Consider the following 18,266-nt stretch of genomic DNA (forward strand, 5'->3'; position numbering starts at 1 on the left):
GATGCGGAGGTAGAATATCAAGCCAAAACAAATTTAAAAAGAACACAGGAAGAACCGGCAAGATGGCAGCGTAATAAGGCGCTGCTAGAGTCAGCAGTTAGTAAACACCCAGAGCCCTCTGGAGCTAGCTGAAGCACCTGTTTGGGGGGTCCAGGAGACCAGGAGAGCATCCTGCAATGTCCTTGGGGGAGTGGAAGGGGGAGACTGCCCATCTGCAGAGAAGTCCTAAGCAGAGCACTCCAGGCCCTGGAGGCTGGTGCCCATCCTCTACTGGAGGCACAAATCGCCTTGGGAGCTGTTCCGCTGCTCCAATCAAAAGCTCCACTTCCCCAAAATGGGGGAGGAAGAGACGGTTGGGCACCAACTTCAGCTATCGATGAGGAAATTCAGTGGGTTAAAGTCTAATCCTGAGAACAGCTGAAGTTTGAGCCTGTCTAAGTCAGAACGAGGCTGGAAGCCGCCATCTTAACTCTGCACCTGGAAAGAGGGGAAATGGGGTGGACTGAGAATCCCAGTGCTGGTGGGGACCGGCTTCTTCCCATCCAGGTCAGATGGCAGCTCTAGCCTAGGCCCCAGTGCCACCTCCAGCAGGGAGGAAGCTGCAGGGACTTATGCCAGCCTATCCAGGAAATTACCGGCCAAGCCATGGAGGCTGGTGATCATCCTACTCTGGTGGCACGAGCCGCTCCAGGAGCTACTCTGTGATGGGAATTGGAAGCTCCATTTCCCAGAACCAGAGGAGGAGGAGACAGTTGACTGCCAATTTCAGCTATTGATTGGTAGACTTGGCTGGCTAAGAGATAACTCTGGGAACAGGGAGGTGTGAACCAGCCCGAGTCAGAAAGAGGCCAGTAGCCACCATTCTGTCTCTGCCCCCAGCCTGAGGGGAAGCTGGGCTGACAGTTTCTTTCACACAGATCAGCCTGAAGCCCACCTAGGCTTCAGCCCCGCCTCTGGCAGGGAGGAGGCTGAGGAGCCCTGCACCAGCCTATACAGGTAACTGCAGGGAACTTCAGCTGGCATAGACTGAAAACCAGGAGTCTACCAGGGCAACTGCAGTCATCTTAGGACCTACACTGCATAGATTATTGCCCACACCTGCAGCTCCATCCCTGCCCCAGGCAGGGAAGAAAGGGATGTAAAACTTCATCAGTCTCTCTGGGCAACTACAGTCTAGGCCTGCACATGGATTATTTCACATACCTGTGACTCTCCCTACCCCTGGCAAAGGAGAAAGTTGGAAGAAGCTTCATTGGTCCCTGGTGCAATGAGGGTAGCTTGAGCCTCCACAGCTTACAGCACCAACTACATGCTTGGTTCCTACTCTACAACCAGCAAGGGAGAAGTGATAGAAAGCCCTAAACTAGAGAGAAAAACTGCACCCAGAATAAATACTCCAGTAAGCCAGATGTGAAGACACCAATAAAAAATTACAATCCACACCAAGAAACAGGAAGCTATGGCCCAGTTAAAGGAACAAGAGCAGCCTCCAGAGGACACAAGGAGTTGAGACTACTAATTATAAATGCTCAAACAAATCTTAATAAATTCAATGAGATGGCTAAAGAAATTAAGGATATTAAGAAGACATTGGATGAGCACAAAGAAGAATTTGACAGCATACATAGAAAAATAGCAGATTTTTTTTTTTAAAGATTTATTTATTTCTCTCCCCTTCCCCCTCACCCTGGTTGTCTGTTCTCTGTGTTGATTTGCTGCATCTACTTTGTCCACTTCTGTTGTCAGCAGCATGGGAATCTGTGTTTTCTTTTTGCTGCGTCATCTTGTTGTGTCAGCTCTCCGTGTGGGCAGCGCCATTATTAGGCAGGCTGCACTTTCTTTCACACTGGGTGGCTCTCTTTACGGGGCTCACTCCTTGAGCATGGGGCTCCCCTACATGGGGACGCCCCTGCGTGGCATGGCACTCCTTGTGCACATCAGCACTGCGCATGGGACAGCTCCACATGGGTCAAGGAGGCCCAGGGTTTGAACCATGGACCTCCCATGTAGTAGATGGATGCCCTAACAGCTGGGCCAAGTCTGCTTCCCAATAGCAGATCTTATGGGATATGAAATATGCAATCAATGAAATTAAAAAAAACATTGGAATCATATAATAGCAGATTTGAGGAGGCAGAAGAAAGGATTGGTGAGCTTGAAGAAATGGCTCTGAAAGTGAACATACAGAAGAAGAGATGAAGAAGAGAATGGAAAAAGTGAACAAGGTCTCAGGGAACTAAAATGACAGCAAAAGGCATGCAAACATGCATGTCATGGGTATCCCAGAAGGAGAAGAGAAGGGGAAAAGAACAGAAGGACTGTTTAAAGAAATAATGATAGAAAATTTCCCAACCCTATTGAAGGACATACATATCCCTGTCCAAGAAGTACAACGTACCCCCATCTGAAAAAATCCAAGTAGACCAACTCCAAAACACATACTCATCAGAATGTCAAAGGTCAAAGACAAAGAGAGAATTCTGAGAGCAGCAAGAGAAAAGCAATGCATAACATATACGGGATATCCAATCAGATTAAGTGCTGATTTCTCACCAGAAACCATGAAGGCAAGTAGACAGTGGTCTGATAAATTTAAGATATTACAGGAGAAAAACTTCCAGCCAAGAATCTTATATCCAGCAAGACCATCTTTCAAAAATGAGGGCAAAATTAGAATAGTCACAGATAAACAGAAACTGAGAGAATTTCTAAGCAAGAGACCAGATTCTCAGGAAATACTAAAGGCTGTGCTAGAGCCTGAAAAGAAAAGACAGGAGAGAGGGGCCTGCAAGAGAGTCTAGAAATGAAGATTGTATCAATAAAAGTAACTAAAAATGTCAAAAGAATAGGGAAATAAAATATGACAGATAAAACTCAAAGAGGAATAAACTTAACCAATGATGTAAAGCACTTGTATTCAGAAAGCTGCATCTCAATGTTAAAACAAATTTAAAAAGCCATAAATAACTGGAAGAACATTCCATGCTCATTAATTGAAAGTCTAAATATTAAGATGTCAATTCTACCCAAATGCAATACCGATAAAATTCCACCAGCATTAAAAAAAAAAATGAAAACATGATCATTAAATTTATTTGGAAGGGTAAGGAGTCCTGAACAACCAGAAACCCCTTAAAAAGAAAAAGTTAACCCTCCTCTCCAGACTTTAAATCATAATATCTGCCTATAGTGGTAAAAACAGGATGGTACTGGCCTAAAGACAGACACAATAGGCCAACGGAGCCAAATTTATGGTTCAGAAACAGACCCTAACAGGTATAGCCAAGTGATTTTTGACTAGCCTGTCAAATTCACACAGCTCCGGCAGTACCATCCATTCAACAATTGGTGCTGAAAGAATTGGACATCCATAGCTGAAAGAAGGAAAGAGGACCCCTATCTCATACCTTATCCAAGAATTAACTCAAAATGGATCAAAAAACTGAAAATAAAAGCAAGAACCATAAGACTTCTAGAAGAAATGATTGGAAAATATCTTCAAGACCTGGTGGTAGGTGGTGGATTCTTAAAGGAGATATGAGGAGGGCTGAGTGGTTTACTCATGTTTAATGTATGTAGAAGTATTAATTAGCTTTTTGGAATTGTGTGGAGTGGATGGTAACACACAGTGAGTAACAGCTAGTTTATAAATGGGGATGTGACTGAAAATGGTAATATAGTTATGTGAATGCCAATTGACAGAATGGTTGAGAATAATCTAGGAACTGAATAGCGCAGTAAACCAAGAGGTGGGCGAGAATTGTGGTTGATGGTACAGATGCAAGAGTGTCCTATGTTAGCTAGAACAAATGTATATCACTACTGCAGGGTGTTGGGAATGTAGAGAAACACGGGAAAAATACAGCTGGAGTGACCTATGGACTGTGGTTAGTAGTAATAATATAATACTTTTGCATCTATGCATAAGATGTATTGTGTTGATACTGAGGCAGTATGGAAAATGTGAGCCAAATCTACACTAAAGACATGGTAACAATCAGATGATATTATTTTATCTATAGCAGATGACACACCACATTGTGGTGTGCTGATGGAGGCATGTTGTTTGGGAATTCTGCACATGTGCATGACTGTTTTATAAGTTTACAACTTCTGTCATAAAAAATACATATTTGAAAAATAATAATAGGGTGAGTTCAGGGAAAAACACACCAAATGTAAGATAAGGACTATGATTAGTAGTAAGATTTTGACAGTGTTCTTTCATCGTTTGTAACAAACGTCTCATGACAATGCAAGGTGTTGGTGGAGGGTTGATGTATGGGACCCCTGTATGATGTTATGCATGTTTGCTTTGTAAGTTCACAACTTTTACTATACACCTTATTGTTTATGTATGTTCATATATAAATGATATAAAGATAATAATCGGGTTGGTTAGGGGAAAAATTGTTTAGTAGTAATATGTTGATGATGCTCTTTAATCATAAGTTAAAAAGATTTAAAAACAATGCCAGTTATTACTGGTAGGGTGAGACGTTATATATGTTTGATGTTATATGTTTGTTTTATAAGGTCACAACTATTATACATTTATTGTTTATGTATGTTTATGTATGAGCGATATATTTCAATAAAAAAGTTAAAAAACAAAACAAAACATGGGAGTGCTGCACATTGTACTATAGTTTACCATATATTGCCTCATTTAATTTTTCCATTAGCTGTGTGAAGTGCCTATCATTTCCCCCAAAATAGTTCAGGCATCTGAAGCTTGGGTAAGGTTGATGGCTTTCCCATTTTAAGAGAAGAGAGTTCCTGCATAACTAAAATGCTTTGCACTAGTATTTAGAATTCTGAAATTAGTATTTATTGGATTATAAACTCTCAGGTTAGCCAGGGCTGAAATATTTTTCTCCCTTCCCCTGCCACCCAAACCCCAACTTTTTTGATGAGAGAAATGCTCTTTTTAGAAAGTATGGCCACCCCATGGGCTGCTGGGAAACCACTTCTCTAGACTTCATGACTGCTTTTGGTGAGTCTTGTAAGAAGAAATAACAGATATTTATTAGGTATATTATTTATTAGTGCCCCAAACGAATAGATATATAATAGATTTTAGTCTCCCAAAAGAATAGACAAACCACCTGGAAGAACTTTTGGGATTCACTGATAAATATTTTAGATTTGTTTAGAAACTGCCCCTTCTCTCCACCCCTACCCCCCTCCATGCTGAGACTTTTTTGTTTTTCTGAATAAGACTTTCCCATTGACACAGCCTACTCCATCTCCTTTGGCCCAGACATTCATTGTCCTTAGATGTCCTCTTCTACTCCATGCTCTCTGTATGTATAGCCACGTTGCCTTAATTTCTTTCATTTTTATTAATTTTCATTTCCAAAAGAATTGTGAAAAGAACACGGCCATCTCTCTTTCAGAAGCTATTGGACAACTTTCCGTATCCTGCTTTTAACCCCACACACAGCACTCTGGAGGCTACTGACTTAACCCCTTCTAACCACTCCCACCTTTCCCTGCTCGTTGTTTTCAGTAAAGATTCTCTGATAAGCCCATAAGCAATTTCATTTTATATTCCAAGTGCTGATCATGGTATTAGACATATATTATGTTCTCAGTAGATAATTGTTTGATTGATAGTATACACAAAACTTTATGAAATCCAAAATTTTAAAATTTTCAAACTACTACTAAGCACTGACCAAAACAGATTGTTCTCTAGAGTGAATGTGATTCCTCCCCAGCCTTTTTGTTGTTGTTGTTTTTCCTTGAATCCTGAAATCATTTTCACTTTTTTTTTTTCAGTAATGGGGCTGGGGATTGAACTTGGACCTCGTAGGTGGGAAGCCTGTGCTCAGCCACTGAGCCACATCAGCTCCTCTGGCTTTCACTTTTAATACTCCTAGCGTGAAAACTCCTAGGTTTTATTTCTTTGCCTTGATTGAAGTAGTTTCTTTTGTGAACATGCATGACACACCACTCTCCTTGTTTATGTTCAGTCTAATCAAATCACTTATTATTCAATATTTACTGAAGAGCTATTATGCTTCTCCTTTTTCATTTTTCATTTTTTGGCAAATTATCAAAGTTACAGTCTTAGCAGGACTCAATCCAAACTCAATGACTTTATGCTTAGTTGAAATTGTCCCCAGGGCCTGATACTAGATTGTGTAAAACTTATTTCCCAAATAGGAAGGTTTTGTTGTGTACATATGTGTGTGCATGTGTGTGTATGAGTGTGTATTCCTACATATATTCCAGGTCAGAATTTATTGAGTCATCAAGTTATTATGACTCATATAATTCATAATCAAATGCATAATATGACTATACTTCCAAATTGCTATTTCTTTTTCCCTTTATTAGAGAAGTTGTAGGTTTCCAGAACAATCATGCATAAAATACAGGATTCCCATATACCACCCTATTATTAACACCTTGCATTCATGTGGAATGTTTGTTACAACTGATGATAGCACATTTATGTAATTCTACTATTAAGTAAAGTCATGGTTTAACTTAGGGCTCACTGTGTAGTGTAATTTCATAGATTTTTATTTAAAAATTTATTCTGTCACTATATATATATATATATAATCTAATACTTCCCCTTTTAGCCATATTCAGACACATATATTTCAGTGCTGTTGTGTTCAGAGTGTTGTGCTACCATCACCACCATCCATTACCAAAACATTTTCATCATTCCAAATAGAACCCTGTACTTTTTAAGTCTTAACTTCCCATTCTCTATCTCCATACTGTCCCCTGGTAACTTACATTCTAGATTCTGATTCTATGGGTTTACTTATTTTAATTGTTTCAAATCAGTGAGATCACACAATATTTGTCCTTTTCTGTCTGACTTATTTTAGTCAACATGATGTGTTCAAGGTTTTTCCATGGTGTCTTCAAGGTTTATTCATGTTGTAAGAAATCTGTCAACTTAACAATAAAAAGAAAACAACCCAATTAAAAAATGGCCAGAAGACTTGAATAGCCATCTCTCCAGAGAAGATACACAAATGATCGAAAAGCACATGAAAAGGTACTGAACATCAGGGAAAAACAAATCAAAACCAAAATGAAATATCATTTCATATCTATTAAAATGGCTGCTATTTTTTTTAAAAAAGGGAAAGTATGTGTAGGAGAGGATGCAGAGAAATAGGAACACTCATTCATTGCTGGTGGGAATGGGCAAAGCTGTAATAGCCACTGTGGAAAACAATTTGGTAGTTTATCAGAAAGCTAAGTAGAGAACAACCATGTGACCCAGCAATCCCACTATTAGGTATATATCCAAAAGAGGGGAAAGCAGGACTCAAACAGATATTTGCACACTGATGGTCATAGCAGCAATATGCACAATTGCCTAAAGATGGAAACAACCCCAGTGTTAGTCAGCTGATGACTGGATAAATAAAATGTGGCATATACATGGAATATTTTTTAGTCATAAAAAGAATGAAGTCCTGGATACATGTGACAACAAGGATGAACCTCATTTTGACATTTTAAGCCAAAAGAATCAATCTCCTTTGCTTATTCTTTTGGTCATACTCATAAGAAAGTCAACATACATGAGTTTCCTGATGTTTCCATTTGGTAAAATCAAAGGAAATCTGGAAATCTGGTAATATATCTTTTATAACTTAAATCTAAACCATTTTAAGTGAACAAATAATTGAGCAGCTGTTGATTTTTGAAAGGTCTTTTTTTTTTGAAAATGAAATTTTTATTGTCTTATTTTTTAAAGATACATAGATTACACAAACTGTTACGTTAAAAAATATAAGAGGTTCCCAAATACCCACTCCCCACCCCATCCCTTACTCCTACATCAACAACCTCTTTCACCAGTGTGTCACATTCATTGCATACGAAGAATAAATTTTGGAGCCCTGCTACTCGGCGTGGATTATAGCTTACATTGTAGTTTATACTCTTCCCCTGTCCATTCAGTGGGTTATGGCAGGATATATAATGTTCTGCACCTGTCCCTGCAATATCCTTCAGGACAATGCCAAGTCCTGAAAATGCCCCCATATCACACCTCTTCTTCCCTGTCCCTGCCTTCTGGACCTCCCAACGACTGTGGCCACTTCCTCCACATTAATGATACAATGTCTTTCATTGCTAGAGTCACAATAGTTCTATAGTAGAATACCAGTAAGTCCACTCTAATCCATATTTTATTCCTCCATCCTGTGGACCCTGGGATGGTGATGTCCACTCCACCTCTAAATTGAGAGGGCTGAAAGGCCATTTTGCCTTGAAATGTTGGTGAAGGGCATAGCTGTTTCCACAGAGTGTGCGCTTGTGAGGACATGTGAGATTCTGGAGCTGCTGGCAGCCTTCTTGGCAGACTGAGGTGGTGCCTGTCTGACAGGAGTGCCTGTGTGAGCAGAGAGATGTGGACCTGAGCAGTGGAGACGGAGCTGTCTTTTGACGGCATCCTGTGCACTTCTGGTCCAGTTTTGCCCTCAAACCTGTTCTGCATTATTGATCGTGCAAACCAACAATGATTGTGCTTATCTCATTTTTAAAAACCAGGGAAACAAATGTGGCTCAACCAATTGGGCTCCCGTCTACCACATAGAAGGTCCATGGTTCAATGCCCAGGGCCTCCTGGTGAGGGCAAGCTGGCCCATTTGAAATGCTGGCCCAGCGGAAATGCACCCCCTCCCCCCCGTGCAGGAGGGCCGCTGTGTGTGGGAATGCCACCCTGTGTGGGAAAGCCACCCCTCGCAGGGGTGCTGGTCGACTGGAAGAGCTGACGCATGATGCAACATGAGACACAGAGGAGAGAAACTAAGATGTAGCAGAACAGGGAGCTGAGGTGGTGCAAGAGCGTAATTGCTTCTCCCCCACTCTGGAAGGTCCCAGGATTGGTTCCTCGAGACACCTATTGAGAATACAGGCAGACACAGAAGAACACACAGTGAATGGACACAGAGAACAGACAACAGGGGAATGGGGAGGGAGAAATAAATTTAAAAAATAAATCTTTAAAAAAAAAAACCAATTTGAGTTAAAAATTTTTATTTCATTTATCACTTAACACTAATATAATCCTGATATGTTTATAAAATTTCTGTTAGAGTAGGGATGAATCATAGGTCCCAAGTGATTATATTCTCCAAAGTCTATTACCTGAAATGTTTACCCAGTCCTCAGATTTAATCAGTAAAAAACAAATTTCAGCTTTGAAAGCACTGTTTATGTGTTTGGGTTATCCACATTTTGGAATCATGGTTCATATTTGCAATCACTTAGACTCCAGTAGGCCCCAGGGAATTATACATAATGCAACTGGTGGATAAAGAGGTTATTTTCAAAATTCAGTATTATTCTAACCTTGATGATGTTCCAAGGGAGAATGATATAAATTACCACAAGTACACTAAACCTAGATCAAATATAGTGTTCTGAGACATAAATTTATGGCAGAAGTAGACTTCCAGCAGTTTCTTGAGGGTTTTTTTATAAGGTGGATTAGACAGAATGTTTACCACATGTCTTTCATAGTTTCACTGTCAAGGAAGACTCTTACCAGTCAAATTATGGTGGCATGTGTTAAGTTACTGAATAAAGTGTTCTTGTAGAAATCTCAGGCAAAATAATGTCCTTACGATGAACCGTTTGAGTAATACTTCCTGTTTAAAATGAAATTCTATGGAGACCACGCAGTTTGAGGGCCAACATGGACACGGAACTTCAGGGAGTATTTTGTTAATCTTTTCCTAGGCATCTGTGGTCTGCACAAATATTAAGCTTTTATCTTTAGAATGCTTTTTCAGACCATTGCCTGGAAGACCTTGTCTACTATTTTATTACAGATGGCTGCCTCTCCATAATATACCAATAGTTATTAAAGGCTCAAATCATGGGTTCTTAGATTTTTTCCTCATTTTTCCCTTTTTTATTTGTAAAAGGCTTCTATGAGAATTACTGCACATGCACAAAAAAGGCCCCATTTAGAAAATAGTTTGTGAATCCCCATTCTGTACTGTAATGGTCCATATAACTGTATTAAGCCAGTTCCTTTAATAGGGAGAGTGCCTTTTTAGTTTGTGAGAAATCTGCCCCTGCTGAGGTTTGAACCAGGTACCCTTGGATCTAAAAGCATTTTGCTTTACTCTTTCGATAAAGTGAAATCTCCTTAAAAAGGGGGTGGGGGTGGGATGGAGGATGTGGAAAGTCTTTCTGACTTTGGTGCCATATCTTGAACTATTTTAGTTTCCTTTCTGCCTTACTTTTTCAGTCTCTTCCCTCCCCTCTTTGTTTTATCTGTTCTGGGTCTTTTTCCATTTCATCATTTACCTAGCATTTAGTCTTTGGACATTTGAACACGAACCTCTGCTTCCAAGACGAGCATTTGATTTCTAATTGTTGCAACATTGTTATAGGAAATAATCTGTGAATGTGAGACCCCAGGTTCGACCTGGAGCATCTCTAAAATCCTTTCCAGCTCTAAGAATTTATGAGTCTAAGTTATCTGTGTGAAGTTAAAAATGGAAATATTTTTTTCTGTGGCAGAAAAATGACCATGTGGTACTTGGAATTGAATATACTCTGTGTATTGTTTGATGGTGACCATTCTGCTAACAAGTCTCTTAGAATCCTTTTCTTAAAACACATGTGGTAATGAGAGAAAAGTTTAATTTCCTATACCCCTTATTATGTATCCACTAGCAAAATTCTAATGGCCCTGTAATTTGTGATGTAGCACACTCATCATACATTATGACGTTTAACAAGAGAATTTACAGATGCTTATAAGCTTTTATGGAATGGACGCATTCTATTTTCAAAGCTAGATTGTGTTCAAAGTGTTTTCCAAACAAAACAGATGTGAGAATCTCTAATAAATAGGACGGATGGGACAATAGGCTATAATATTATAGCAAACAAAGTGTTTTTTTCTCCTTTGTCATAGCAGAATTCCACTTAGATTACAATAGCCACAGGAAACTAGGGTTTAGTTTCTTTGTAGTTGCCATTGTTTTATCATTAAACATTTCTTAAACGCTCACAATATGCCAGGTGCTTTATGGAAAACATAAAGACTAGTTCTCACATTGAGAAAAAAGATCACTCAAGGATGACATTGGGCACATTGTAATTACTCCCACTGGAACCATATGTATAACAAAAAGTGTTTGGGGTGACAAAAAAGAGAACGTAGCAAAGAATGTTTTCTTTTTTGTTGCAGTTTCAGCCCCGTTTCTTTACCCATAACTCTCTGAGGCCAACCTAGTAAAAATCCAAATTGAGATTTGGGAATTTATTCAAGTCCAGAATGCTGCAAAACTTTGTTTTGAAAAACAGGGATGCTTTTATGGATTATTCCTTGGACAGTCTCAACTGTAATCTAGCAATACCAAATTCCTTGAGTAACCTTTCATTTGTCTTTGAATCAGCTTGAAGTTCAGAGATGACCTGAAATCAGTCTGAACACAATGGAGAGTTTCTTTATCAAATAGTAAAGCTAATTCTCTAGCAGATGGGAAACAAAACCCCCAAAATAAATGCTGTTTATGTACCCACAGTCTGTAATGTCAGAGTTTAATTACACAGCAAATATTTAATGAATATCCAGCAAAGTGATTGCAACATAGCAACCATTCAATAAATATTTCGTAGACATAGGAAGTTCCAAAAACTGTGGTAAGAAAATATAAATCATGATCCCTGATGATAAGAAAATGAAATTAACATTTGCAAACCAATGAAATAGATTTCTAATTGAGAAATATGAGGTCTGATTTTCTGTTTTCATGACCTAGCCTGTTGTGGTAGACTGTGGGATTCAGCGATCACAGTATTGAGAGCCAGGACACATGAAATTCTTCTGGGAAGACAGTTTTATTAACATCTGGCTGGGCCTGACAGACTTTTGTCCAAAGACCACGCCCCTAACAGGGTTTTCAGGTCCCTTTTATACAGAGGATTTGGGGTCAGGGTTAGGAGGCATTTCCATGTAAAAGGACTTTCTTTGTTGGATTACGTTTCATTTTCTCGGGATTTAGGGGCTTTTAGGAGACTAGGTAAGCTTAAATACACACACAGCCCTTATCATTCTTGAAAACACATACAACCCTTATCATTCTTGAATACACACACAGCCCATATCATTCCCCCCTTTGATGCATGCTTAAATTTGTTAAGCTTTGGCATCCTTATCATTAGAGTCCTTCTGGACTGACTGGTATGTATACAGGGCCATGAGGTGGGTGGCTGTTTGTGTTTTTACCACATTATTTATCAGGACACATACCCTGTTTATAAAGAGGGGAAGGAGGCAAGGGAATATAGTGCATCCTCCTATGAAGAAGGCAAATATCCCCCCTAGAAGTTTGAAGTTTTCTGCTATTGCCTGCCACCCCTGAAGAGATTACCTGGGTTCCAGCCATTCCAACTTTGTACTGGAACATGAGCAAATTTTACCATTTTGTTTGTAATTTCTTCAGTAACTTTTCCAGTGCTCTAGTTTGAGACAGCAGTTAGAGAGATTGAATTTTCCACACACTCCTCCCTTCACTGCTAAGAGATAGTCTAGGGCAAGGCAATTTTGGTTGATAGTATTTTTGAACTTTCTTTGTTGCTGGGTGAGGAGGGTTAAGACACGAGCATTTTCATTGGTTATTATTTCTACCACTGCTTATTGGCAGATGATATGGTTTAGCATGTAAATGGGGGTACGGTAACTCCACATGCCATCTTCTGCCCTTGTGGCCGACCTGTAATATTGGATTATGCGTTTGGGGGGCCATTCATTATCTGCCCAGGAGGTAATGGTTCTTTTTTCCCTTTTCATTTCCTGATACACAGGTTGGCCCAACATTTCTCCTTCCTTCAAGGGAATTAGGAAAAAGGAAGGTTTTATTGTACTGAGCATACTCGTGCCACACCAGTGTTGGGGAAGCTCTCAGAATGCAACTTTCCCACAAATCCAGTATAGACCATTTGAGGCAGTAAAGGGGCCCCTTGCAGTGGAGTTCCATACTGCAATTAATTTGGGGAAAGTACAGTTTATGAGAATGAGGTTAGATTCATTCCACCTTCCCCATGGTTCTATTCTATTGGTGGTGTGATTTTGAAAATATCCCCTGTGCATGTTAGATTTCTGACAGGTATAGAGGAGTTTAGGCATACCCTTGAAGTGCAATATCTTCCTATGACAGAAGTTTGCAAGGGTCACATACCATCTCGATGGACTACCAGGAGGCCAGTTTCATTATGTGGTTAGCTGTAGTTGTATTCTTTAGTTTCCCAAGGCCATTGGTCTCTCATATTAGTGCCTCCACACACATAGCATGAGGAGACATTTAGGGTTGCTCCTATAGTTTCAGCTAAGTTTATGAAGAGGTTTTTTCCCACCTGCAGAGTGGAAAAGGGATTTTCTATCTCTTCATAGAAACACAGAGGGCTTTACTTGTGAGTGAATGTTACCGATACCCGACCCAGATGTAGACTCCTGGGTCTACTCCTTTACCGTAAATGAGAGTCCCATCTGAATTCCCCCCTTGAGTTCAGCAGAGGATTTTAGGAAGGTAAGGTTTAAGGGGTTACATTGTTTGAGGAGGCATTTGGGTGGAGTCATTCCTTTGCTGAGGATGCTTTATGCTCTTTGCTGGGCATGTACTAGGCATTCCTGTTTGGGTGCCAGGTTGCCTTGTGACACAGGTCCAGTATGGGCAATAAGCTGGCTTTGCATTTAACAGATGTGTGATTTCTTGAGAGTGGCTACTGTTTGGATAACACAAAAACTTATCATTATAAGTGTACTCTTGCTCCCAGCTGAGCCCTCCACAATTACTCCCTTTACCTGCTTGACAGGCATCAAATAGGAGGGACACTTGTTGGTTTGGGCTAGTGACTGGGGTAGAATTAAACAGCTTTCCATATTGATTAGGTACTCTTATTTCCCACTGATGGGAGACTGCTGGGGCCTTGGGGTCAAAGTAGGTTATTTGGCCAGATATGCTACAGACACTATAGGAGACTCCCTGAAACTGGCAGGTGGTTGTATGCCCCTTACAGGTGTAATGGCTATGATATATTAATGTAGTATTGACATGGGCCCCTGTTTGAACCTGTTGGATACATGACCCACACTCTGTGGCATCTGCCCAGGACCAAGGGAGGATCAGGGCCAGAATTAGGGGGAGTAGGCAATAGGCCATTTTTTTAAATGAAGGTTGGACTGAATTCCTGATTTTTGACTGTGTGTAGACCAATCAGCTTCTGGGGTGTGATTGGAGCAGAGCTCAGCATTCCATCCTCAATTTTTGGCCATGAGTGGACCAGTCAGCTTTCAAGGTGTGACTGGGGCAGGGCTCGGTGTTCTGTCTTTTCGAAGATAAGTTTGGTTGAGTTGTGGTTATCTGGAATACAGGTTCAGGATTCTGGGGCAGCTCGTTTGACCTGGCTATGGTGTATCCATGGGATGATTTCTGCCACCTTAACTGCAGTAAGGACAGATAGAATAACAAGATAGTGTCTTCACCATCGGGGGGTTAGTGGGGCTGATTTCCAGTCTCTGACCCAGACTGTATCTTCCAGTTGGTATGGGTTGTACAAAGCTGTTTAGGCTAATGGCTAATGGGGCTTTTTCTTGGATCCAGTGATGCAGGTTTTGTAGGTTTTTTCCTAAGCTGAGCATTTGCTGAGCTATCAATAAGTTCCCTCTTTCTCTGAGGTCCCCTACTATACTTTCGATTAAGAGGTGGGCCTCTGAAAAAGGGTTTCATAAGGGGTTAGGCCTAGCTTTCAGTTTGGGTTGGCACAGACTTGAAGGGGGGCCCTGGGAAGCACTTGCACCCATGTTAGTCTAGTTTCCTGGCATATTTTGGTAATATAAGTCTCTATTGTGCAGTTCATACTTTTCCTGAGCTTTGAGTGTGGTAAACGGTGTGCAGTTTCCATTATATTGCAGTGTTTTGGCAACCTTTCGGGTGACCTCAGAGACAAAGACAGGTCCGTTGTCAGAGCCAACTGAAAGGAGTAGCCCGTAGTGAGGGATGATTTCCTTGAGTAGAACTTTGGCTACTTCCTCAACCTTCTTGGTGAGAGGGGGGAAGGCTTCCACCCAGCTGGAAAAGGTGAAAACTAGGAGGTACTTGTAGCCTCCAGATCACGGCATTTCAGTGAAATCAACTACTAAATCTTCAAGGGAAAGGTTGCCAGTTAACTGGATTCCTGGAGATTCCCTGGGTCCTTAGGAAGGGTTATTTTTTCACATGTCATGCACCGCTGGCATACAGCATGGGTTATAGTGGACAGACTTGGAATATAAAAGAATCTTTTCAATACTTCTCCAAGATGAGTTTTTCCCTAAGTGTGAGCCTTCATGGTAGACTTGTTCTACAATTGTGGCTAGTATCTGGGGCATGACTATTCTGTGATTGGACAGTGTCTACCTTCCATCCATTCCCTGGGTTCCATTTTCAGTGAGGATCCATTCTTTTTCAGCTTGAGTGTACTGTGGTTGCTGGTCATTTAAGGGTCGGGGACAAGGCTTGGTTGTGTATATTGGAGTTCTTGATAATCAGAGGATGGGGAGGCCTGGGGATGAGGGCTGCAGTTAAGCTTTCAGGCAGCTGTTCCTCCTGTGCTCCCCTTCTCATTTTGGTGTCTGCTTTCCAGTTTCCCAGAGCCACAGGGCTATGGCCCATTTGTTGTCCTCTGCAGTGGATTATGGCCACCTTGGCAGGCTTCCAAACTGCTTCTAGTAATTAAAAAATTTGTGTGCCATGTTTAATAATGAGTCCTTTTTGCTTGTACTAGGCTTCATACACATGCAAGTTTAGGAAGGCATATTTGGAATCTGGGTAGATTTGACTTTGGCTCCAGCTACAAGTTGTAGGGCCCAGGTGAGGGCAATGAGTTTGGCCTTTTGTGCCAAGGTGTTGTCTGGGAGATGTTGGGCTTCTACTGTGGATTCAGAGGTTACTAGGGCATACCTCACCTGTCAGTTGTTGTCTTGGACAAAGCTACTCCCATCTGTGAAGAATTCCATGTCAGAGTTGGATAATTGCTGATCCTAAAGGTCCAGCCTGCTGGAATACACTTCTTGCAATGTTTCAACACAGCTGTGGGTAGGAGCTCCCAGCTTGACAGGTAGGAGAGTAGTAGGATTAAGGGTTTTCACGACTTCCAGTTGAATGTGTGGGTTTGGTATTTGACCAGGTGGTTGTTGGAGAGCCAGTGTGTTCCTTTGGCTTCTAAAATTGTGACTATTGCATGCTGAACTTGAACAAACATAGGTTGCCCAAGAGTTAATTTTATGGCTTTCATTGTTAGCATTGCTGCAGCAGTCACAGCTTGCAGGCATGAGGGTTATCCTTGGGCTCAGGGTCCAAATATTTGGGCACGTAGGTTACAGGTCTTTGCCAGGAACCCAGGTACTAAGTGAGTACTCTTACTGTGATACCCTGGTGATTGATTATAGAAATAGAGGTAGAAGAGTTTACTGAGATCCAGAAGCCCAAGCCTTGGTACTTCCATTAGGGCCTGCTTGAGAGCAGTGAAAGTGCTTTTCTGTGAACTCTCCCAGAGCAGGGGCTTACTATATCCCCACTTTGTAACCTTGTACAAGGGGCGTGTAAAGACTCCAAAATTAGGGATCCAAATGTGGCAAAATCCGGCCACTCTGAGGAATTCTCATAGTTTTTGGTGGGTGCTGGGCTCAGGGAGGCTTCTTTTCTTTCAGACCCCAATTCACAAAGCCCCTGTGCTATCCTGTAACCTAGATATTTCACTTGAGGCAGGCAAATTTGGGTCTTCCTTTTGGACACTCAGTGACTCTTTTGTTTTAGATGCCTTAAGAGGGCATGGGTTCCACTGGTGCAGTCCTGGTGGGTGGGACTTCTGAGGATGAGGTCATCTACATATTGGAGGAGGAAACTATTATGCTTTTCTGGTTCAAAGGACTTAAGATCACTGGCCAGGGCTTGTCCAAAAATAGTGGGTGCATTTTTTAATCTTTGAGGGGGCTGTATCCAGGTGAGTTGTTGCTTTTGCCAGAGCTCAGATCGTCCCATGTAAAGGTGAAGATTGGTTGACTTTGGGTTGCCATCCAATTGCAGAAGAAAGCATTCTTGAGATCCAGTCAGGAAAAGTAGGTTATCAAGCTAAGGAGAGTGTAAGGGTTGGAGACCACCAGATATAGAGTCTCTACCTCTGAGTTGACCACTTGCAGGTCCTGGACCAGGCAAGTTGGCCTTTTTAACTGGGCCTTTTTAACTGGGAAGAGTAGGGTATTCCAAGGGAACGGCACAACTTCAGTATGCCTTCATTTAGCAACCTTTGAATATGTAACTGGATTCTTCCTTGCACTTCACATGGAATGGGATATTGTTTCATGCTTACTGGGCTGGCAGTGGCCTTTAATTCAGCAATCAGGGAAATGGCGTGTGCTATCCCCGCTGGGTTGCCTTCTGCCCATACTTTGGGCACATCTTCTAAGGGGAACGATATGGGCGTGGATAGGCTGGCTTCAGTGAGGGAGAACAGTTTCCATTCTTCCTACAGAGGGAGGGTTAGCACCATTGTTGGAGGCTTTGGTGGTCTAAGTGTTAGTGAGGATTGGCCTCTGGCATCAAAGGTAATCTGAGCTTGTATTTAGACAGCAGTTTCAACCCAGGAGGGGGACTGGACATTCTGGGAGATACAGGAAATTGTGTGTGACTTCTTTACCCCCAGTGTTACAAGTTCTGGCTTGGAGGAAGGGCCACTGGGTGCTCTTACCAGTTGCCCTACAATAGTGGCCTGTCTTTTTGATAAGGGCCCAACTGGCCTGATCATCACAAAATGTTGGGCTCCAGTGTCAACCATCATATGTATGGTGCGGCCCACAACTTGGACTCTGACCATGGACTCCATGGGGCCAAGAAAGTAGGAGCCCAGTCCATCATAATAGTCCACATCAGAGCCCTCTATTCCTGCAGGTCCAATGAGTTGATTTGTAGGCTTTCCTTCCGAATTCCTGCAAGCCCAGGGTTTAGTTTGTGGTGCCTTGTTTGCTTTCATGGCCCTTGTTTTCACCGCTTTCTTGGAAGTGATGGGATTGAGTGGTATGTTGGGGCACTCTTGTTTCCAGTGACCTTCCTCCTTGCAGTATGAACATTGATTTTGTCCTAGGGGTGGGCAGCCCCTCCTTGGGACATGGGTGTCCCAGTTCACACTCCTTGGCCAGGATTGCTTCTTTCGACCATTGCTACTCCAAGAAGGTCAGTCTTTTTTTCATTTTCTGGTTTTCTTCCCTCTTGGTCTCTACA

The 18,266-nt window shown here is 41.5% G+C and overlaps 1 pseudogene; it reads right to left on the reverse strand.

Moving 5' to 3' along the window:
* Positions 1–18,018, reverse strand: part of LOC105744803 (cell division control protein 42 homolog pseudogene) — a 163,202-nt pseudogene extending 145,184 nt beyond the window's left edge.
* Between the last annotated feature and the right edge of the window lie 248 nt (positions 18,019–18,266).

This window comes from Dasypus novemcinctus, chromosome 4 (genome assembly GCF_030445035.2).
Source record: "Dasypus novemcinctus isolate mDasNov1 chromosome 4, mDasNov1.1.hap2, whole genome shotgun sequence".
NCBI classification, from domain to species: domain Eukaryota; kingdom Metazoa; phylum Chordata; class Mammalia; order Cingulata; family Dasypodidae; genus Dasypus; species Dasypus novemcinctus.